At 40.4% G+C, this 20,789-nt stretch overlaps 1 long non-coding RNA gene and 1 other non-coding gene across 2 annotated transcripts; one reads left to right on the top strand and one right to left on the bottom strand.

The window, feature by feature from the left end:
• The first annotated feature begins 1,372 nt into the window (after window positions 1–1,372).
• LOC116600760 lies at window positions 1,373–17,515 on the top strand. Its single transcript, XR_004289799.1, has 3 exons — window positions 1,373–2,310; window positions 11,858–11,872; window positions 17,504–17,515. It is a non-coding gene; the product is annotated as an uncharacterized LOC116600760 (long non-coding RNA).
• On the bottom strand, window positions 2,166–2,306 carry LOC116568308. The gene has a single exon (XR_004276543.1). It is a non-coding gene; the product is annotated as a U4 spliceosomal RNA (small nuclear RNA).
• Window positions 17,516–20,789: the final 3,274 nt, after the last annotated feature.

Here is a 20,789-nt window from a genome sequence, read left to right as displayed (position 1 = left end):
GAGCTCTACTCTTTTGGTCTTTCTGATGGGCTCCTCTGGCCTACAGGGGCTCATGGGTCATTTTCATGCCTGTGCTACTTATCAACAATTTAATGATTCCATCTATGATGTTCTCAGTGCCCTCCGTTTATTATTATTTTAGGATGATGGAAATTAGTCACAACTCCTTGTTGGTTTTCTTAACCAAATTCGGTTTTTTGATTCACAGAATATCTGCCCAGATTGTTTCCCCCCATTTCGCTTTCATTTATGTTTAACTCTTACCCATATGCTGTTATCAGTGTACCAAAAGGACCAGCCTGAGAATTTGCCAGAGAACATCTTTTCAGACCTCACAGTGCAGCATTTACTGAATGGGGACCTAGATGAGCTCAAGTTTCATCCAAAAGGAACCCTCGTTACGCTATTTCAAGCCACTACAATACAGTTGTAATTTGTGCTTTGGCCTTATTGGCATGCTTTTACATTCCCCTATTCATTACCAGTGATAATTACCAGAGCAACCACCAAACACACCCCTTCTTTAGAGAAAAGATCAACAGGATACTTGTTATATGGTTGTGAACTGTCTGGTGTGCTATTTTGGTAAATTATCAAAAATCATAAAAACACAAGTAATATACGATTAATCCATTTTTTCCCCTTCCAATCTATTTTAAACGTGCAGAATCAACAACTTGGTTTATTCATTTTTTGGGGAAAAACAGAGTTGATTGCTTACTGAATTTTGCTTACAATTATGTTCATGTGATATAGCTTGCTCACCTGTTGCTGAATTGCATGCATAGACTTAACACCCCACAAATCTTTTATCTAATAGTCTATTAGTGATATTTTGTAATAACGTGGTCATGTCAATGATATTGTAGACTATTTTGGGAAGAGTTTACAAGGAAAATGCTAAGCAGCGTGAAATAATATTAGCATATTGTGTTCATCAAGTGATCATTCATTGACTTTTAACAGACTAGAACACTAGACTAGAGGTTTAGGGTAAAAATATTCTCTTTGTACAGAACATAACTTGTTTTAAATTGTCTCCAATGAGAAGGTTGAAGTCAGACAATTTTTTTTATATCTCTCATAATCCATTTAATCTTGATGTACTTCCCAAGGAATTTATATTAGCTGATTGTTTTTTAATTAAAAAAAAACTAAACATAACATCTAAAATGTTAGACTTACATCACACTGACCTAAATTGTCTCTGTGCACTTGCCCATTTTTCAGGGTAAGAAGAAGCTGTCCTTGGAGTAAGAACAAGGAGCGGTTCTGGCTCAGAAACCACAGAACGACAGACACTGCTTTTCTAAAGACATTGTTCATTTTCACCCTGTCTAGCAAGACCACAAGTCGTAGGTAAGCAGGAGCATACTGAACAGGGACCTTACAAGCTTTCCAAATTTATGTTCAAATATTGAATCCTGCGGAAGAGGATACACGTTTTGGTGTTTATTCTTCTTGATTATAGACGGTTTTGTGTTTCTTTGTTGTTTATAAAGAACTACTTTTTAGTGAGACACGTTCTGAATTGCCCTCTTAGTCCTAGACTGTTTACTTTTGTCTGTTCATGATCTAAATGTGACTATGCAGTTTTCTTTTTTTACTAATTTATAGCTAAGTGTGCAGTAAAAAAAAATACACAACAATGGAAGAATTGAATTTCCTAGGAGTCATTTGTTAGTAGGCCACTTTATGACTTAGGGACATCCGGGCACTGATATATATTTATATATCCAATAACCTTTGTGTGTTACTGCAAAACCTCCAGGCTGGTAAGAGCCGGGATTCCTTCATGAAGGCCACCACAGCCCAGGGAAGTCTCCATGGCGCTTCCAACGGTAGCAGCCAGTTGAAAAATTGAGCAGAAAAAGATTTCTTTACAAATTCCATTTTTCCCTTCTGTGGGTAGGGATACTCCTCTCCCTTCCTAGATTTTTCGCCTAAAAAAGAGAGAGAGAGACAGAGGCAGAGAAAAGAAAAACATATAAACAGTAAACTCAGCCTTTTTCATAGTATGAATTTTAGAGAGGCTATTTGTATAGTTGCTTATTTTTAAATTGAATCACTTTTCATTGACCTCATACTCCCTTAGGGAGCTTTTGATGCTATTTTGGTGATTATTGTATTTCCAGTTCTAGCCCATTTCTGGAACTTAGAACTATTAAAATTTTTTAGTGTCCAATAGGTGCATTAACTGAATATGTGGATTTTTGCAAGACAGTGTTTTTCGGGTTTCTTTTAATTAGCAATAATCGTGCCTCGGATAAACCTCATTGGCTATGATACTACCACTGCGCAAAGCTTCAGGTTTCTTTTAAACATGAATCTGATTTAACTTCAAACTCCAGCATTACGTTTCCCTCCAAGCAAATGGTGCATTTCCTATTAGCTGGCCAGTAGGGTGCGCTCTAGTCCCTTGCCAGATAAATTAATAAATTAATAGATTTATTAAAAATATTAACATAAACCCTTCATTAGGAGATTTCAGAAATCTGTTTCATTCCTACACTGCCACCAACACAGAAGAGACATGTTGATATAGACACAAGCAAATCGCCCAGTGTGCACAGCATACATGGAGAGCAAAGCTGTTCCCTCAGGAAAAGAAAAAATTGAGAAGTTACTTCTTTGGATTTAGTTCTGAAATAATTTGCTGTTATCTTACCAGATCAATCCCTCAGTGACAGATATTTTCTTTTATTCTGGGTAGAATGAGAATAAGAAATCTGGGGCAGTGAAGAACCCAGGCTCTGGGCCTACATCCTAACTTTCTCACCAGCCGAGGGATTCAACGGCTTACTTCACTTTTGTAGGACAGTGATAACAGTGGCTCCTACTCTAGAGGGTCCTGGGCCAGAGAAATGAGATTGTACGTGGGAAAGTGTTTAGAACATAGCCTAGAACATCAGCATTCCGTCACAGTATCTGTCTCTGTCATTATTGCTATATTCTCATTGTGATTGCTGGTCATTACTCACTGAGTATATCTTTAGAATCTTTGCAAGATTCCAAAATTCTCTATTGCTTATTAGTGTACATGATTTAATTCATCTGGGAGGTTATTTTGTTAAATTCCAGGAGCATAAACGATTTAGAAGATAAAATGTCTTACTTGATCTGCAGTATTTCCACTTAAGGGGCTATAAAAGCTTATGCCAAAGAAGAGGGTCTGCCACAGTGAGATTTCAGGCACCAGAAATCCTTGGGGAGATACACTAGGGGCAGGAAGGATCTCAGCATCTCTGAAGGGAAGATAACAAGTTGCTAAAAATCTATAAGCATCTTCTTATAAACCCATACTCAGAAACATCCATAGGCATGTGTCTTTTCTTTTTTTATTTTTAGATTTTTATTTATTAGAGAGAGAGCACATATACTAGCAGGGGCCTGAGATCATGACCTGAGCCGAAGACAGATGCTTAACCAAATGAGCCACCCAGGCACCCCAGCATGTGTCCTTTTGAAAAATATATTTAGTTTGTACATAAACTTAAAATTCCGGGAGAAACGCTTAAACATGAATGGCTTTATCATTTTCTCTGTAATGCAAGCACAAGGGGATATACCCAGTGATTAGGCACAGTAGCATTGTGAGAAGTCAGCAAATGCCAACACTTCTCCGGGTTCTACCTATATTCATTCATTCATTCATTCATTCACCAATTAATATTTATTGAACTCCTACTGTGTGCCAGTCCATGGTAGGTACTGGGCAGTGAGCCAGAAAAACATTCCCAGAACGTTGGGTGGTGGGGATTATAGACAGGCACACAGGAAGCTTAACTGATATAAAAGTGCGAAAGAGTTCATAACGAGACTGTAAGATTCTGCCTTCTTCAAAAACTTGGAGACTCGGTATTTTCACTAGCTCTACACTCAGGAAATAATAAAATCATAAAGCTTTCCTCCCAAAGTTGTTTGAGGCAGTGTTGTTCGTGATAGTGAAAACTGGCCTGTTTGTAGGTCTATCGGCACGTAAACTATCGAATATCTATTCAGCTATTAAAATGATGCTTATGCAGATTTTGTAATTAAGAATAATAATAACTAACGACAACTTATGCTTTTATAGAATTTACTAGGAAGTGGGCTCTGTCCTAGGGCTTTTCCTATATGCGTTAATTAAGCCTTCACACACCCTGTGAAGTCCCCGCTGTTACTGCGCCCAGTTTATGACCAGGATGAAGTAATACGCCCAAGGTTACAAAGATGGTCACTGTGGGTTTAAACTGAGGCGGTTACTTTCAAACACCACAGATTCTTCCATAATCACACTTGGTGTAAAAAGTGGAACATGAAGTTGAATATACGGAATACTCGTCCTCGTGGTTTCGGGACTTTTTTTTACAGTGTTAGTGACAGAAAAATCCAAATCAAATTCATTTAAAAAGGGGGGGGCATTCAGTGCTTCAGTCATGGACAAGTCTAAGGGGGCATGTCTGCAGGAACTGCTTTCCTCAGGTGCTCAATGTCAACCCCATCAAGGTTTTCTCTGACTTTTGGCTTTGTCCCATTTTGTGGTAACTTTCTCTTGAGGTTTTTCGGTGACATGATGGCTGCCAGCAGGTCTGAGGCAAGATGGCTGCCAGCAAACTCTGGGTCTTTTAATTAAAAAAAAAAAAACAAAGAAGAAGAAGGAGAAGCTTATTTAATGGCTCGAACAAAAACTCTGGGCCTGAGTCTCATTAGTTCAAACCGAGGGGCAAGGAATGCGTGTTCTGTTTGGCCAAGCCTGAGCGCAAGGCCACCGTCAGAACCACGGGTAGGATCAGCTCACCAGAAGCACGTCCACTAACAGCAGAGGAGGTGGTGGTCTCCTCTGGTCAAATTGACAGTGGACCAGGAGGAAAGGGAAATGGGTGTTTTTGGTATACATTGAGTATCTGCAACAACAATTTTCTTATCTATAGGATAAACATTTAACACTGTAACTTACAAGTACCTTGAAGTTTTCTTTTCTTTGACCTTGATGGCACTATAGTGTCACACACTTTTGGCGCCCCCCTTCAGTCCTCCTCAGTCTTCTAGTCTTTCTAGGATGCTTCACTGTGGGCATCCAATTTACTACTACTTTTTAGCCCTCTCTTCTTTCCTGACTTTATTTTTCTTTTTTAAGATTTTATTTATTTATTTGGCAGAGATTACAAGTAGGCAGAGAGGCAGACAGAGAGAGAGGAGGAAGCAGGTTCCCTGCTGAGCAGAGAGCCTGATGTGGTGCTCGATCCCAGGACCCTGGGATCATGACCCAAGCTGAAGGCAGAGGCTTTAACCCACTGAGCCACCCAGGCACCCCTTCTTTCCTGACTTTTAATTCCACGCTTTCTAACAAGTGCTTCCCCCTTGGGTATTTGTTGCAGATTGGTTTCCGTGGGGAGCAGGCTTTGGGATGGAGGCTGATTTATTAGCGTGTGCTTTTGGAATCTCCTGAAGGGAGGAGGAATTTGGGCAGAAGGAGAAGCTGAGCTGTGATGCAGGCCCAAGATAGGCCTTAGCTGATTGTCTGGAAACATTGGGAGCTGGATTGGCCCTCCAGCTTGGGAAAGGGAGCTGTGTCTTTATTCTTTCCACCCCCTTGGCGGGTCATTGGATATGGGTTGCCCTTGGGAGGAAGAGTAATATTGGGGGCAAAGCAGTTTTTTGTTTTGTTTGTTTTTTTGTTCCAGTTGAGACCTATCTGAAGAGGGTTGACCGCTAAGGGCTATTTTCTGGCCGCAAATATGGGCTCTAATCCTAGAGGTAAGACTTTCTACCCTCAAGGGGTATTTGGGTAGCTCATCATAGTAGCTTCCTTTTGTTGTCCCTGGCTGTTTGTCTAATTCCTTCACTCTATTCCGGTAATTTTGTTGACATTTTTACTTAGATATTTTGAGGCTATAGGTGCATACTAGTTTAGAATTGTTACACCTGTCTGGTAAATTGAACATTCTTTTACTATATCTTGAGCCTCTACTAGTAATAACTTTTGCTTTGAAGTTTGCTTTGTTTAGTATTGCCATAGTCACACTGGCTTTCTTTTAGTTTGTACTTTGGTGACTTTTTTTCCCAAATTTTCTTTTTAATCTTTGGGTTTCCTTAAGTTCTAGGTGTGTCTTGTAAAAAGCACAGAGCTAGGTTTTTGTTTTGTTTTGAATTGTCTTCTAACTGGAGAGTTTAGTTCACTTATATCTATTGTGACTACTAGCATATTTACTGATAATTATCATTTATTTTTATCACGCAACTCTGTACCTTCTGTTTGTCTTGCTCTAAGGAGTTTCTTTTTTCTTCTTTCTTGTTTTTTTTTTTTGTAGTTGTTACATTTTTTTCTTATCCCATACCCCAATTTAGAAATTATATTCTTTAGTTCTCCTTTTTAGTCGTTATCTAGAAATTATGACGTGCATACTTATCATAATAAAGTCTAAAGGTAATATCTTTATCCTCCTGAAAAGTACAAGGAACACATTTAAAACACGTTAACTCATATCACTGCCTTCCAAATTTTATTTTCTTACCTAGAATTCAAATCTCTCTTTAGCACCACTAATTGGACATTATTTATTATTATATATAATATATTATTATATATCAATACAAATGACCCTTGAACAACACAGTTTGGAAATATAAGTACATGGGTCCACTTATACATGACTTTTTTTGATAAATACAGTACGCAAATATATATTCCTCAAGATTTGTCTTTCTTTTCAAAAAAGATTTTGTCTATAGATTTGAGAGAGAGTGTGAGTGGGAAAAGGAACAGAGGGAGAGAGACAAGCAGAATCCTTGCTGAGCGCAGAGTCCAATGTAGGGTTCAATCCCATGTCCCCAGGATCATGACCTGAACCAAAACCAAGAGCTGGATGCTTAACCAGCTGAGCCACCCAGGCCCCCTCTTCCTTATGATTTTCTTAATAACATTTTCTTTTCTCCAGCTTTCTTTATTGTAAGAATACACCATATAATATATATAACATACAAAACATTTGCTAATTGACTATTTACATTACCAGGACGGCTTCCAGTCAACAGTACTATTAGTAGTTAAGTTTTGGGGAGTCAAAAGTTATACACAGAACAACCCCTGTGTTTTTCAAGGGTCAACTGTATTTACTTAGTCTTGACCATCTATCATAACTCCTTCTTGTCTTTCAGAAATTATTTTTAGGGTTACTTTTCTATCTTCCTAAAATATGTTTGTTTTGAAAGTTCTTTTAGGATTGACACATTGTTTGAAAATTCTATCAGTTTTTATCTGCTTGAAAATGTCTTTTTTTCATCCTCCTTCTTAGAAGATAATTTTGGGTACGTACAGCTCTAAATTGTTGATTTTTATCTCAGAACTTTGAAAGTATTATCCCCCTGTCTTCTATGAAAGACTGATGAAAAACTAGTTGTCAGTCTAACTGTCCATTCTTATAGGTATTATCTTTTCTTTCTATCTTTGAAGACTTTCTCTTTATTTTTAAATATTTTATTTATTTATTTGAGAGAGAGAGAGAGAGAGAGAGAGGACAAATGGGCAGGGGGTGGGGCAGAAGGAAAGGGAGGGGGAGAAGCAGACTCCCCATAGAGCAGGGCTCAATCCCAGGACCCTGAGATCATGACCTGAACCAAAGACAGATATTTAACTGACTGAGCCACCCAGGCGCCCCTAAAGCCTTTCTTTTTGTTGGTGCATTGCAGTTTACTTATAATTAATTGGTCTGTGGAAGTTCTTTCATTTATATCTGAGGACTGCTGTATTTCATTAGTTCTAGAAAATTGTTGGGTATTATTTCTGTTACTTCTATTGTACGTTCCCTGTTCTTTTTTCACTTTCTATACCTTTGATTAGATGAATAATAGACCTTTCTTCCTTTGTCCTTTGTGTCTCTTAGCTCTTTTTAACTTTCTATTTTTGTCTCTATGTGTTGGATTTTGTGTAATTTTTTCAGATCTATCTTCCAGTTTGTTATTAGTGTCTATCTGTATATGTTACTTTAATGTTAATTGACTTTATAATATCAATTATTATATTTATCATTTTCAATGTTCTATTTGGTTGTTCTTAAATATGGTTGGTCATTTTTGATAATCTCTTTTCTTTGGTGGTATCTTATTTCTTATAGTAAATAGTATAGTATAGTAAACATTATATTTTATATTGGCATCTAATAATAATATCTATTTTATGGGTCTCATCCTGATGTTTGGTTTTTTCTGCTTTGTTTTACTTCTACTAGTGCGTTTACTCATGTAATCTTGTGCTTTTTGATTTGAAGCTTATATTTTTTGGAACTTCATCTGTGAGAATTCAAAGATTGGTGTTTGTTTAGACACCAAGAGGCACTCCCAAGCCAGGCTTACTGGATAAACCAAATTTTTGGCCAAGAGTTTTTTGGACCCCCATGCAGATATTGTGGGTTCTGACATGTACAAGGATGGGCTAATGGTAAAGAAAAATTTCCCTTCCTTTCTACCACAGCCAAGACAGGCAAGTAAGTATCCTCTCCATCTCTCTCTTCAGAACAAACATTTTCCTAATCCAGCTACTGGAAGTGTCACCTTTTAGGGTCCCAATTTTTTTCTCATCTTTTCTATGGCATCCCACTCTATGCAGACATCTGGCTTTGTCTCCCAAATCCCACGGGCTCAACCCCTCAAAACTCAAGGCCAGGAGTCAACAAACTCTTTCTTCATCAATATTCCAGGCTTTGCAGGCCATCTGCTCTCTGTTGCAACTGCTCATGTCTACCATCGGAGCCTGAAATCAGCCATTGACAATACACAAAATGAACAGATTTCACTGTGTTCCAATAAAACCTTCTTTACCAAAGCAGGTGGCTAGCTAGATGTAGCCCATGAGCTGTAGTTTACTGACCTCCTGCCCTTGGCCATCAGGAGTTGGCGGATGACAATTCATCCTTTTCTTACCCATTTGGAGTCATGCTTTTTCCTATGTCAGAGAGCTGAGGATTTCACCTACCATTTTGCCAACCCAGTTATGTATTTATAAAGATGTTCTCAAATATTGTGCTTGCAGCTGAGTTGCTTTACCACGAGAAGAGTTTCTCTGGAGAGCTAGTCTACCTTGTTCCCACAGGGAAAGTCAGATTCATCTTGTCGGTACAGATTTTCTCAGATTGTCAGAAGAAAGACTGCTCAGAGACCTTTAAGAACCACACTTGCCTAACATATGAAGTCCAGATTTCTCAGATGGGTATTTAAGGCTTTTTGATCTCTGCCTTTAGCCTATCTTTCCCAGTTCTTAGCTCATCCTACTTCACGCTTTCAGCCAAATTAGAAAACTAATGCTTTCCCAAATAAGCCTTCTGTTTCTCATCTCTCCTCCTTGGTCAGGCTGTTTCCTACACTATCCTCACATGTCTCGCTCCCGGTGTTCCCTGTGGCAATAGAAACTGGTTAAAAGATGACTCCGTTTCATCTCAGACACTGCTCTCTCTGTTGTCATCGTAACTGGACGTGCTCCTTCCCTCTTCCATTGTTCTGCTTTATATCACAGTCATTTGTAAACCTGTTTGGAGCACCCGTGTTAGACTGTAAGCTCACGGAGGACAGAGAGATCCCTTTATCAAACTCGGTAGGCTCCTCTCCTTTCCTTGTGGAGCACCTAGCATAATATTTTGAATACGGTGGGTACTTAAATATTTGCAAAATGAATGAATACACAACATTTTTTAAATTTGGGAAAACTCAATATTTTATTGTAAAGTCCATGTCATTTTCCAGAGTTGGGTCCTGAAGCTTATCAATTGCTTACGGCCACCATTGCATCCCCTCAGAAATAGAATCACCCCCGGGCTTATGTCCTACAACCCACGCGGAATCTCTTTCCATGGTGTCTGAGGTTACTGCCAGCCCAGTAGTGACCCCGCCCAAAGAGAACTACTGTTAACAGTGGATATATTGTTAACATTTCCCACTGTCAGTAAGCACTCTTTCATGATGTGATAGTATCACGGCTACTTAGTAATCTATCATACGGATATAGCATGATTCACCCCTGACCAGTTCCAATTGTTAAGCTTTTTACATAATATTATTACAAATCATGTTATAATCAACTGCCTTGCATGTAAGTTTTCTACCTCTCTGCTTATTTCCTCAGGATAAATGCTACCAAGTAAAGGAAATACTGAATCAAAGGGATTGAACATCTTTAGAAACTTTCATGATTCCCAAATTACAACCAGACTATAGGACCAGTTGGGACAACCACCAGCAGTACCGTGCTCATTTAATGATACGCTGTCCAACTTTGGATTTTTTTATTAGTTTTAGGGTTTTTTTCTTTATTTGTTTTTGAGGGTCAATTTATTAGGCAGAATTTTATCTTAGGAAAATGCACATTTCTCTTATTGATACTGAAGTTGAGAATATACGTGTGTGTCTGTGTGCACACATATACATGCACTTACATGCATGTTGATTGGCCCTTACACTTCTTTTGTGATTTATTTATTTCTTTATCTTTTCTACTGTGGTATTGCCTTATTCCTATGACTTATACATGGAGGAATTAATTCACTGTCTATCACATATGTTACAAATATTTTCCCTGTTTAGTATATGTCTCTTTTTGTTGTGGTGGTTTATGGCAATTCTTTGCCTTCGTGTTTTTTTACTTTTTTTTTTTTAAGATTTTATTTATTTATTTGACAGACAGAGATCACAAGTAGGCCAAGAGTCAGGCAGAGAGAGAGGAGGAAGCAGGCTCCCTGCTGAGCAGAGAGCCTGATGTGAGGCTTGATCCCAGGACCCCGGGATCATGACCCGAGCCGAAGGCAGAGGCTTTAATCCACTGAGCCACCCTGGCGCCCCATGTTTTTTTTCTTTTTTTTTTTTCTACTTTGACATAGTTTCAGATTTACAGGAAAGTTTCAAGATGAGTATGAAGAATTCTCAGACACTTTCACAAGAGTCCTCGTAAGTGAACATTTTTTACATTTATCTTATTTTCTTCCTGTTTCTTTCTATATTATTTTTATTTGCGCCATTTACAAGTAAGCTGCAGATACAAAGCTGGCATTTTAAACAATAGCCATAAAGACTTTAAAAACTGACGTTATTTTTTAGGACAGTTTTAGATTTAGAGAAAAATTGAGAAAGCAGTCCATAGTTTGTCTGTACTCTGCATCCAGTTTCTCCCAGGTGGATATTACTTGTGATTAATGAGACCATATTGGTACATTTTGATACATACTGATACATTATCATAATACAATCTGTATCATATTGATACATTATCAGCTAACGTCCATTGTTTATTTGGATTTCCTTAGTATTTTACCTGATGTCCTTTTTCTGTTCCAGGAGACCAGCCACAGCAGCAGATAACAATAGCTGTCATGTCTCCTTTCGGCTCCCCTTAACCGTGGCAATGTCAGACTTTTCTTGTTATTGATGACCTTGACAGTTTTGAGGAAGACTGACTGGTCAGGTGTTTGGTCAAATGTCCCTCTATTGGAATTTATCCAGTGTTTTTCTCATAATGTTATTGGTTTAAAAGAGGAAGACCATATAGAGATAAAGTGTCGTTTTTATCACATCATATCAAGGGTATGTGCTATTAACATGATTTGTCACTGCTGATGTTGACCTTGACCTGAGAAATACAAGAGTTATTTAAGGCCTCTGTAAACATAATCAGTGACATTTAGGTCAGGTCACCGATTCTGAAAAAAATTTGGGATGATCAATTATTTTTGAATCATTGTGAAAATTGTACAATGGATAGAAAGTTCATTGCAATTTATGGAGCTGACTACGTTGATGGGAATTCCCTAACTGTAAGGTTAATTTTATATTTATGGTGTGTTTTGGCAGATACTATGAACTAGGAGTCACTGTTACAACAGAAAGTCTTAAGTTTAATTTTTTAAAGGTTTAGCATATTTAAACAGCAAAGATTTTTGCATGTGTCCATATGAAGCTAAGAACATCTGTATATCTGTATCCCAGATATAGCCTTTGATTTTCTAGAACTGTTTTAGCAAAGAAACATGTATTATCTAAAAAATTATTTAGCTGTCTTGTTTCCACTCTTCTTGGGTCCATTCACTGAATAAACCTTTTGAATACTTGAGCAGTAAAATTCCCCACATCCTACATTTGATCATTTCCAGGAACCAATGAGAGAGTTTAGTAAAGTGAATTTGAATGATTTATTTGTACAGAAAGAATGAATTTCCTTTTAGTTGTACATCCAACACCCACACGATACCTCATCTATGATGCTGGGAAGGAACATTTTCAGAAGAAATTTGATGCCCAATTAGTGTGTTTTAATTTGGTCAGTGGAATTTCCATCTGGCTCTGATGTGTATTCTGGAGGGCAGAGAAGCATGGGGTTAGACAGTTTATTAGTTTGTGAGATGGGGCCAGGAGGTACAAAGAACATTTCACAGAAGCGGGATTTTTATAGATTCTGGGTACCCCCCCCATTCCCTGGCACCCACACCCCCGGCTTTTGGTAGGGATGAATGGGGACAAAGAAAGCACATGCTACTTATTTTGGATTGAATACACAAAAGTAGATTGTAGATAAATGTCTTCTCTTCTAAGGAAATCAGAAATTTACCTATCCAGTGATATCTAGTAGAGAGGTAAGCATTTCCTTGTTCTAGGATATAAGGCACGGATCTTTACTTTAGATAAACATGTTTTGCGAGAACAACAGGATGCTTTTACAGTTTTACTGTTCCATTTATGTACGGGCAGGAGGAGAGCCAGCGAGGGAGAGGACATACTTGCTCACCTTTCACGACTTCCCCATGTTGGATACATTCAGACACGAACACTGACCTTCACAGCTAAACTCAACCACCCCAGAAAAGTCCAAGATAAAACAAGCCTGTTTTAAAAGTAAAGTTTTCTCTGAAGGCTTTGATTCCTATTATACTGGAAAACAGAGGAAATTCCAGACCTAAGGGATCCTGGCCAAAATGCTCTATTTTCTATTTTTTGGAATGTATCTTTTTTGTCCATGTCAAGCAGGCACACAGTTGTTTTCTGTCCTTTGTGGTTCCATCTTATACACGTGAGAACGCTCTTAGCTGACAGTGGTCACGTTCTTTGCTGCTGTAAGAATTGTGCCCACGTCCTGGGCCTGGTCTCTACAGTGTGGTCACACTGGGGAGCAAGGTCCACACTCATCTCTCAACATGGTCTCCATTCTTTGATTCGGGAGCAAGTTAGCACTACTTCACAAAGGTGTAATAATACAATCTCAGACTATTGTGGGATGTTAGTTTGAATGGGAAGGTCTAAATGTGTTTCAAATAATAGTTCGTTACTTCAGGTGATTAGAAATTCCTTACCCTTTGGAGAGAGGGCCGACTGTAGGTCCCTAAGGCTTAAATCTTGAGTTTTACTAATGCCCAATTCTGACTGTACTTAATCATGACTACTAAGATACAATCAAACAAGCCCCAGGCAGAGAGGTTTACTGAAAACATTCAGTCCTTCCAGGAACAGGACCAGAAATTTCTCCATATGTCTGTAGACTCTGGACCTCAGGATGTCTGTGAACTTTTACTGTGTTCCATTCTCCCCTCAAGTTTGTTTCCCAGCCATGGAAAATGCCCATGAGAAAGAATTGTGCAACGCTAACTGTTAGTCACTTTATATTTCCTGAATATTCCCTATTTAATTTTCCTGGTAGCTGGCAATAACATCTAGGATTTAAATTGCTGAAGGGAATTCGGGAAAACCCACATAAATGTCTAAGATGAGGTTTGGCAAGCTCTGTGTCTTGGTGACATAACAATGTCATAACTAGAGATTTCATCCAACACAAGAGGCAGGAAATCCCTGCTGCTGCCAGACACCCACTTCTTGAGTCTGAGGATCCTCGTTTGTTAAAAATGGATTCTACACAGTTTTTAATTTGATTATCAGGCTGCTGGAAGAAAAATTTGGACCTGGAGTTTAGAGGCAATGAGATTTCTTTAAAAATGGGCATCTTGAAGGGACTTGTGAGAAAGACGAAAGAAAACGTAGTAGATATTTTGTAAGCAGAGGCAACAGCTTCTCCGCAAAAAACCCAGCCTGCTCCCTCTGGGTGGGGCGTGAGCTCCCAGGGTGAGGGGTGGGTAGGGGATTCTGCCAAGACGACCCCGCTGATCAGACTCAGATGGGTGACGTCCTTTGCACACAGTCTTTTCTCACACCCTAGAGCCCAAAGGACATGATTTTTAATTTAAGATGTTATCTTACCAAGTGAGGTATCATACTTATTTCGATCACTGTGAGAAGAATGGTCTGCCATGTTCTGAATTTTATCCTATCCCCCATGATGTTTCAAGCTCTGTGAAGTTTGGATGATTTCGAGGTACCTTTTCCTTCTGTTCATTTTTTTCTTCTTATTGTGGTTTGGATCCACACATGTGACCAACATCTGCTCTAAAATTTGATGACATTTTTTGGGAGAGACCTGTCTACTCACAAAGGAAGTTTATTGTTCTGCTCTTTCCTGTTCCCCATTTCTATCTGTTAATTCCGTCCTACTGACTATATCGTTCTGGGCTACTTCCTTGTCTGTTCTTTGATACTTAATTCTGTCACTTTGGTAATTGTTGAGGTCACTGATTACCACTACCTATGTGCATTGGCTGCATTTCACCATTTAAGAAATTTTTACTATATTTATTGGATCATGAATTCTGTGTTATGGTTTTATTGTTTAATGGTCTACCATTACAGAGGATTTTATCTGCTTTGGCTGTGGCATTGATTTAATCTACCAAGATGGTGATCTGCTTGGCTTTCTTAAATTTCTACAGGCGTCTTAGAATGTAGGCCACCTTGTTCTTCCAAAGGCTGGCATCTGCTCATTCCTGTGGATAGCAGATTGTTGGATTTGGCTGTAGAGTGAAGTCTAGCCTCTTTGCTCATCATGTTCTAATTATATCCCCGAATTTATGTTTTTGGCCTCAAATTCTCCCCTCAACTCCAGAACCTGGATGTCTAAAAGGCATCTATATTTGTTTCCCAGATCTGCCATCAAAGGTATGACAAACCGTGAGGCTTGGAACAACAGAAATCTATTGTCACCCAGCTTTGGAGGCCAGAAGTCCAAAATCAAGGTGTCAGCAGGGCCACACCCCTTCTAAGACCCTACAGAGAATCCTTCCTTGACTCCTCATGCTGGTGGTGGTGGCCACCCACCCTTGGCATACCTGGACACGAAGTTGCATCTCTCCAATCTCTGCTCCATCTGCAAATGACCTTCTTGTAGGGACATGGGTCATATTGGATTCAGTACATATATGTATGCAGTAAGACCCTGCAAGACCCCTTCCGCAAGTAAGATCACATTGTAAGGTCCTGGGGGTTGGGACTTCAGCATATCTTTTGAGGAGCACACAAAATTTTAATACAGCTTTCACATCATTTTTTTTTAAGATTTTATTTATTTATTTATTTGACAGAGAGAAAGATCACAAGTAGGCCGAAAGGCAGGCAGAGAGAGAGAGGAGGAAGCAGGCTTCCTGCGGAGCAGAGAGCCTGATGCAGGGCTCAATCCCAGGACCCTGAGATCATGACTTGAGCTGAAGGCAGAAGCTTAACCCACTGAGCCACCCAGGCGCTCCTCACATCATTTTTTGACAGCATTGTTGACAGCATTGTCTCTTCTTGTGGTTTTTAGAGATAGTTTCTGCCTTGGGACCTTTGCCTTTGTTGTATCTTTGCCCCAGTCTTCTCTTATGTAGATCATTCTTATGATTCTTCTCTTACGTAGATCATTCAGGCCTCTGTTCAAAACTTCTTCAAAGGGGCTTCTTCTTTTTTAATTTTATTTTATTTATTTATTTGAGAGAGAATGAGTGAGAGAGAGCATGAGAGAGGAGAAGGTCAGAGGGAGAAGCGGACTCCCCAAGGAGCTGGGAGCCCGATGCGGGACTTAATCCTGGAAGTCCAGGATCAATGACCTGAGCCAAAGGCAGTCGCTCAACCAACTGAGCCACCCAGGTGCCCAAAGAGGCCTCTTCTGATCACCCTTTCTCAAATAGAAACTCCCATAAGGGTCACCGTCTGATAAGACACTGTCTGTTTGTCCATTTCCCCAAGTCCAATGGAGGACCTAGAAGAGCAAGAGATTCGCTTTGCATCTAACCAGATATCCCCAGGGCCTAGAACAGTACCTGGCACACGGACAGCAGTTCAACCAACATGTGTGGAACTAATGTGAGAATAAATCTAGTTCTAGCCTCATCCATTTCCTTATTCCTTTATTGGGTAGAGATCTGAATCAGAGTAAATAAGGAGATACATGGGAATGTTTAAGTGGAGCACAGGAAGATAGCACGTGCAAAGGGCCTGAAGCAAGAGCATGCTTGGCACATTCAAGTAACAGCAGGACTGGCCAGTGTGTGAAAGAGAGCAATAGGAGAGGTGATCAGAGAAAGGAACCATATCAAGCAGCTCTCCCCTTTCCCACCATGTTCTGGTCACCTCGTGTTTTTTCCTGGCTATTCTAATAGTAGTCTTCTCATTCTTGGGTTGTGGCTTAAATATCACTTCCCTCTCATTATTCTATTGCCACAGCATCTCATAGCGTTTATCACCAGCAGTAAATCTATTTATTTCTTTATTGTCTTGCCCCACTGCCCCAACTGGCACAGAAGGGCTGTGCAGGTCAAGACCATGTCCATTTGATAACTGTTGTTCTCCTGGGATCCAAGATGGTGCATGTTCCCGCAAGCAGTGGTTTGTTCAGTTGAGTGAGTGAATGGAGAAGAACTTCTGTTGGTAAATGAGCTCTCCTGAGTTGTTTGATTCCGTTTATAAGAAACACATTTCTCTTTTCCTGGGAGGAGAGGAAAAGGAGAAGAAGGAGAAAGGTAGCCATATCTAAATATGTCCCCACCTCCCGTATCTATCACCAAATAATACCGTTATATTCCTGGCATTCTCCTGTGTGACATTTTTCTATTCCCATGACCTTAAAGCATATCCCTAATGAATTCAAAGGCTCTGTTTTCTCTCTTGCCACACGTATCAAGTTTTTACCCAACATATTTTCCCAGTGTTTCTTGGTTTTCTTTTCACATATTCTTCATAACATTAACCTTATAAGGCATAAAAATATTTCTAGTCTGAGTTTAAACAAGAAAAAAAATGAAGCTAATTGTCTAGAGTTCCTAAGTCCATCAATGAGCTTTTATTAAGTATTTTGTTTACCGATTCCACATATTTTTATTGTGCTTACTGGCTTGGAGACATGGTGTTAGGCTGTGGCGGGAGGGGGAGGAGAGACATGAGTCTTGCCCTCCGTATCTTATGTTCTGGTATGAAGCAGATACCAAACCTTATTTTCATAAGAAATTATTGAATTACAGTTTACATGTAAGTGACACAAAGAAGGAGTATATGACGCTATGAAAGCATCTTACAGTGGGACCTGAGCTAGTCTTAGGAGTCAGGGAAAGCCTTGCGTGTTGCCCCTCCATTCAACATTCTTCTCCTTTTTGTTATGAACAGAGCCCTGATTTTGTCTGGGTTGGTGAAGAAGCCATTTCTGTACTTCTCTTGCAATTAGGGATGGCCGCCTGACACGGCGTTGATTACTCACAGGGTGGGAATGGACTGGCTGGTGCCTGCCAAGAATAGCTTTCCTCCAGCCCCCACCTCTTCATACTCAGTCTTTCCTTCCACTTCCTCCCTGATAGGAGCCTGGGTTCCTGATGATATCCAGGACCTGCTGCACCTGCCCCAGGGTGTCAATCCTGACTCCTCAGGAGGTGCTAACAACAAGCCCTTATTTGATTAAAGCCACAGGAGATGGGTTTCTGCTATGAGCAGCTCCTAATTCATACAGCTTACTTGGGGATGTGGCCTTTGAACTGGGCTTTGAAGGGCACGAGGGGCAACCAACTGAGAAAGGGGCCCAGAAAGGAGCACTTCCCATGGGTTCTGCTTAGACCCAGGGTTTTTGACTATCAGGGCCTCACCACCTGCGCTAAAGGATCTCAGACCACAATATCCCATATCCTAAATACCTCTACGTTGGACTTGAGGATGAACATGAACCTACTTACTGGAGGAGAAAAGTCTAATAACAGCAGCTGGCCCTAGCAGCGTGAGAGGCACTGTTCTTTTTTATTTTTTTATTTGTTTATTTTTTTGAAGTTTGATTTATTTATTGGAGAGAGAGAGAGAGCATGAGCAGGTGGGAGAGAAAGAGAGGGAGAGAGAACCTCAAGCAGACTCCATGCTGAGTGCAGAGCCTGATGCTGGGCTCCACCCATGACCCTGAGATCCCAACCTGAGCTGACATCAAGAGTCGGATGCTTAACCCACCGAGCCACCCCAGGTGGCCCATCGAGGCACTGTTCTAAGGGGTTTACACCTGTGACCTCATTCGGTTCTCCGGACAACCCTTTGAGGGAGGTGTGATTGCTGTCCCCACTTAGACGAGGGAGCCGAAACGAAGTCAGATCAAGCCAGTGGCTTAAGATTGCACAGCTAGTAAATGGAGGAGCCAGGATTTGAAGGCTGGTCGTGTGGCTTGGGAGCCTGAGCCGATTAGCTCCTGACAGGCAGGGCTTGACCCAAGCTTTGGACTCACTCCCGTCTCCTTCCCTTTGATGCCTAAGAGGACTCCTGAGAAGTGTGCCCAAGCAGGAGATGTTGACTGTTCTTACCAAAAAGTGCACTTCTGAATTCTGTTCCTCAATAGCTGATAAGCCAATTAGGCGATGGTTTTAGAATCCCTTCAGGAAGGTTCTCTCCTTTACATTGCTTTTGGGACCCCCTCCTGAATGAACTGTTCCCTCGCATCATGAGATATAGAAGTTCTTGATCCTCGTTTTTTAGACCCCAAGTCTACGGATTCGTTCCAAGTCGTGATAAAAGTACTCAATCCAAGCACCTGAGGGCTTATTCTAGCTTCCGGGCGCTCCCTTGTCTGTCCTCCGCTGCTCCTTCTGGGATGCCCCTGGAAAAATGGAAACCCTACCCCATTAGGTCCGGCTCAGGATGACTCAGAAAGTGGTCTACAGATATACTATTTTCAAGCTGCTTCAAAAACTGTTACAGGTCTGCAGCAAGTCGAGTAGGGAAATGAAGAGACTTTGGGCAATTTGGCATCACCACAATGTCTACGGATGTGGTCCGTGAGTTAGTCTTGGTGACAAGGCATAGTCCCCTCCGGGTGCCGTCAGACTCAGAGGGTGAGCTGGAGGCAGCATGAGCTGTGTTGCAGGCATAGGCAATAGGACCCCTTGTTGGTTCACGATGGGTTGGAAATGAAAACAAGAATCGTTCTTTACCACAAAGAGTTTGAAAATCCCACTAGTGTGACTCACTGTGGCAAGTCAGCGTGTGTCATGGAATCTGGCACTGGAGCTTTTTTTTAAAACTTGATTCTGGCTGTTTCATCTGTGGAGGTCTCACCTCCTTGCTTGCGTTGCCAGACCTAGGATGGCACAGCCTGTCCCTTCCTTTCTGTCGAATCCGCCACGGCACTTAGCAAGATGCCAGCCGCACACAGTAAAAGAACGCAAGTGTTTTGTTTTGTTTTTTGCCATGATTCAAATCAGGAGATGAGGCGGGCTGGGTAGGCAGGAGGAGAAGGGCTGACTTTGCCTCACTTGGTGCAAAAGGGGAAAACAATGTCTCATAACTTATTTTTTAGAAATACAAAGTCATGGAAGAAGCTTCAGGCATGCTACTGTGATAACCATTCATGGGAACCTCTCACATACCAGGCACTGTGCTAGAGGCTGTGTTTATTTACACGTATTATCTAATTTAATCTCTATGCCGACTCATGAAAGTAGATATCTTTACCACCATTTTGCAGACGAAGGAAATGAGGTACCAGAGAGGTTGAGTAACTTGCCTGAGGTCGCACAGCTACGAAGCGGTGGTGGTCTGTCTGACTTCAGAGCCTGCGTACTTTTCTTATTCCCATTATTACTTAGTGACAGCATTTACTGCTAAGAGGGAATGTTACTGGGTTTAGAAAACACTTCAAATGTACTTTAAGTATCATTTGTCCATAAGAGTTTGTTTGGTCATTGTTGCAATGTTCTCATATTTCCATTAAGCTTTTCCTTTACATACTTTGCTTTTACTTGGGAGGGTGGTGCAGAGGCTATGCTCAGTCCAGGCTGCCCAGCAAATGACAATTCCAGCTTTATCTTTGCACCTCCTGGGAGAAGAAAGACAAAGCCTTCTTTTTGGGGTCGAATTCAGCTGTCATTTAGCATCCTAGCCACGGAGTTCGGGGCAAGCAGCTTTCACAGAGATCTGCGTCCTGTCTTTGGGGACAGCAGAGTGGTTTCATGCCTCTGTGGTGTGTCATTCAAACTGTGTCCCATATGGGCTTTTCAGATGCCACTTTCTGGTTCTTTGCACGAGAATTGTTTTCTAGTGTGTTTTTAGTAGTTTTCAAAGTCTTTTATTATTTAATTTAAATGGATAATTCTCAGCTCATAATCTAATCGGTCTCTGAAAATAGTTTCAACCACTTGCTCTCCTGAGTTAGACTGAACTGCGGTGTAGACAAGACAAGGGCACAATTGCCGTGGGCTGGGATACTCAGCCTGGTTATCTAATTATCCTCTAGGACCTAGGTTTATAACTGTATTCCTTTAGAAGTATTTTAGAAAACAGAACCGACTACTTTCGGGGAGAAGTTTGAACGAGGTGAAGTGGAGATTTTTATTGTATTTATTTTTATGGTATTTGAATTTCTAAAGCAGAATCCAGGTCTATACTTTACTAACTTTTTTTTTAAAAGATTTTATTTATTTATTTATTTGACAGAGAGAGAGAGAGACAGTTGAGAGCGG

Source organism: Mustela erminea, chromosome 10 (genome assembly GCF_009829155.1).
Source record: "Mustela erminea isolate mMusErm1 chromosome 10, mMusErm1.Pri, whole genome shotgun sequence".
Taxonomy (NCBI): Eukaryota; Metazoa; Chordata; class Mammalia; order Carnivora; family Mustelidae; genus Mustela; species Mustela erminea.
The sequence above is the reverse complement of the archived record's forward strand: the minus strand, read 5'-3'. Positions and strand labels throughout refer to the sequence as shown.